The following is a 4,199-nucleotide window of genomic DNA, read 5'->3' as shown; positions in this document are numbered from 1 at the left end:
GCCTTCAGCTCGTAGGCCCGAGCTGGGGAAGGGTTTGAGAGGGCGTTCCCCCTCCCAAATGAGCTTTTTTAAAGAAAGAAACCACTTGATGGCCAGAAATGACACTCTCAGACTGTGACATGTCTTGGCGTGGGCCTATTTTTGTATTTTTTTAGTCCGACTGTCTGGCGAGCTCTGTCCGATGGGAGGGGGCATGACCTGTCCAGTGGGGGACTTAAGCTCCTGCTGCCCCCAACCCATCCCCCTAAAGTTATTTAGAACACATCCTTAACCGACTGCGCCATACATGAACTATTTCAGGGGGTCTGAGAATTAGAGGGTGAACTTATAAGAGGTAGTTTTCTTTTTTCTTGACTTGCTTGTTTTGCTAGATACCCTGATTACTTGAGCACCTGTGAGTTATGTATAGAACACCCCCTCTGCATCAAATTTTCTGTAAACAGTGCAGTGATATGTGTGCTGTTTATTTTCTGGTAGCTTAAGGTTCACAGTAATTTTGGTTTCATCCTTCTGCAGCACCTTGACCACTACTACAGTGCGAGTGGCGCACATCCTTAACCGACTGCGCCATACATGAACTATTACAGTTGTGGTAAATGGCTGTAATATATAGTCCTTGCTGACACCCCTGTTTTGTTTTGTAGGTGTAGAGGGAACCCTGGAGTCTAACTTACAAAAAGGGCGATGAACATTTGTTGTAAATCACCTCTAGTTTATGTGTACAAAATTTCATGCATGTCCAGTCAAAACTGGCGATGTTGGACGTTTTTAAATTTTGAAACCCTGTTTTGTTTTTATGGGTGGGGGTTGAACATTCTATATAAAAAATTTATATAGTAATTGTTGTAGTTCTATAGAAAATAAAAGTGTTTCTAAAGAAACTCTGTAAAATTTTGTTTTTCTATACAAATACTCTAAGTAAATTCTATAAATTTTTCATAGAATTTTTTTTTTCTACAAAATTTCTTTAGAGGTTCTAAGAACACTCTATAGAACTATATATATATATATATATATATATATATATATATTATTCCTGTATGTATAATATTGTATTGAGATTGTATTGTACTTTGATAACAATAAAATTACTTTTACATTAAAAACATAGTTTTTCCCACGATAATGGACACCATCTTGGAATTTGTCATGATGACGTCATCATTCCGATCAAATTTTTTAATGAGAGTGATGAGTAACTATATAGCCATGTTGTTGTTACATTTCATATCCACAGTATATGTAAAAGTGACCAAAAACAAATTTATTTCCCCTTAAATAGTTTAAAATAGGGTATTTTAGGCCAAAATTTCAAAGTGCTGTAAAAAGAATTGCTCAAGCCCTAGGCATGGGGATTTTTTTTCTGAGACACTATATGCTATGCTGATTCAGAAAAACCAAAAATTAATTTTCCTTTACTTTTTTCCCGCTAAAGTTCATTTCAGTAGTTTTACAACCAGGCTACCACTATCACCCCTAAATTTGGTAATCACCCTTTGTAAGCTTCTTATTACCGACGACACCATCAACATCCGCCACTTAACCATACACCCACCATCGCTCACTTGCAATGCCTCAAATGTCATACCGGTATATCTTATTTGGTGTACCCAATGTATGGATACTATATACGTCGGGAAACTGGTTGCAAATTTAGACTAAGATGCAATAATCACATAAAAAATCTATTAGAGACAATACACTAGGCTTTCATGTAGCTAAGCATTTTAACCAAGTCAACCATTGTATCTCTAAGCTTAAGTTCATTTAGTCAGTACAGGTTTTAATTCCCTCACCGACAGACGTTGTTGCGAATTGAAATGGATCTTAAGATTAAATACTCACAAAAATGGCGTAAATAAAGATTTAGGATTTCTCACAGATTACACTTTTTATTAATCAATGCATTCATCTTGGTACATTTTATTCATCCTTTATATACTATTTAACTTGTTATATTTCATTTTCATTGGCTCAGGCTAGTGAGATCATAGGCCTACATTCGGCTGATTAGCCCTTTCGTTTATCTTTATTTTCTTTGTTGTTACCGCCCCTTTTTAATCCGGTCTAATTATACATATATTTTACGATTTATCTTAGTCACTGCTATATTGCTGTCTCTTATACACATCTAGATGTGTATAAGAGACAGGAGTTGCACATCCTTAAGCTTTTTTTTAATTCAAAACGAACGTTGTAAATTTTAGGAATTACTCCTGAATAACAACAAATAGAGCAACTTTAACATCAACCTGTATATCCAGGAGCTTCAACTCGAGGTGAGCTTCTTTCCCGGGATGAAGGCAACTGTGATTCTATTCGAGGTTTTAAGGTACATATTTTTTTAAAATATCAATTATCATGTTTATGAAGTAAGATATGACTACTTCTCTTATGTAAATATGTGCATAAATCACAGAGATGATATTCACTATTCACATATGATATATGTATGTATAGGGTGTCAGTTAAAATTTTCTTAGTATTTAAATCTATTTGAAATACCATAAAACCTTGAATACCATGATACTTTAACAAAATAAAGAGGTGGGGGGGGGGGGCTTTTATATTCAATCCGAATGCTGTAAATTCTAGGTTTGGTACTTGATGTATTTGAAATTACCGTGTTGACAGAGGCCCACACATCTTTTCTCTTTTTACTATAATCTATAAATGAAAGATAGCAATAAATAAATTGATGCTTTCTCAGTTAGTTCACAATTCCCAACATAAACAACAATGCTGTGGGAAACAATGGCTGGATCTCGGTAGAGATACAAAAATAATAAGCAACAGCTAAAAAGTAAACGTAAGTAAACAGCCAAAAATAGAACCACAGCTTTCGGACAACACTAGTCCTTCCTCAGTGGCGAGTGAGTGAGGGTTGAAAAGCCAGATAGTATAAAGTGAGAATTTCATGCAAGCATGATTAGAAACAATAGGCTAGGTGGGTTTAGAATAAACAGCCTAAACAAGTAAACGGGAAGGCCAAAACTAAACTTTAGAGGCATGCCTCAATGAATAAGCCAAATGATTTATCCAGAATAATTTGGAATGCCATAGGTTTAATTTAGTGTACTGAGAGAACGTTCCTAATATTGAGTCCAAATGGTGTGGTGGTTTTAAGTAATATATTGTATTTACATTGTTTTTTGGAGGCAACAGAGTGGAATTTTTTTCCTCACGATTCTTTATTGTACGGTACTTAATACTACTACTACTAGTGTAGCAAATATCAATTCAAGGGTTTTGTTTTGAAAGTCATTACAAATACCACTTGCCAATAGCTGACGTAACAGTGTATGGTTCGAAAGCGGGAAGATATTATTTATTTTATTATTAAACGTTTCTTAAACTATAGTTCAGAGAATTAAATATACATTTTTATCTTCAAGCTAAAGTGATTTTAAATAGACTTACAAGGCTTTATTAATTTAATTTATTGAATTCCAATTCTGTGAATTTACAACTCAAGTGTGTCAACCCACTTTACCTAGTATTATTATCTCCCTGTAAGAAGAACGTATACAGTATTGAGTGATATATAATTTATCTTGGCTCTTTGTTGATATACTCTATCATACCCCCATGACTGTATTAAGCAGTCTAAATGCATGAATGTTACGATTTGATTACATTATTATTGTATTTGTTCCATTTCATTTTTTATATATCTTATATACGTGCAAAGTATTGTATTCTCATTGTATCATTATTAATAGATCTACCTGGACATTGAATAAAATAAATAAAAATGAAATACCACAATTTTGAGTGAATTCTGTAATTAATCCTGTTATTAGGTGCATAAGCAGAGCATAAAACACTTTAACATGCCTAAATTATTTTGAGAAATCGTAGGAACCATTATCTTTTGGAACATTGGCTAAAAATTTTGGCAATATTCTCCAGTCCAATTTCCAATCAATTCTGATTAGTTTGAATTGAATTTATTCATTAATCATGTAACTAAAACAACAGGACAAGAAAGGCAAAAATGCAACAAACAACCCTGATTAATTAATAGGATAAGCCATAAAAAGTGGGTCCCATAAAAACGATTTAAATTTTCACAAAGAACAAAAAACACACACAACGTCTAAAAAGAAATAAAATGCAATGAAAAATTGGTCTAAACATGTTTTTTAAAATTTTACAAGTGGAGAGGGGTATACCGTCTTACCAAACAATTTGATGCC

Source organism: Anneissia japonica, unplaced genomic scaffold, assembly GCF_011630105.1.
Source record: "Anneissia japonica isolate Jap-2015-1 unplaced genomic scaffold, ASM1163010v1 scaffold3461_len54062_cov155, whole genome shotgun sequence".
NCBI classification, from domain to species: Eukaryota; Metazoa; Echinodermata; class Crinoidea; order Comatulida; family Comatulidae; genus Anneissia; species Anneissia japonica.
Note: the sequence above shows the minus strand (reverse complement) of the source record.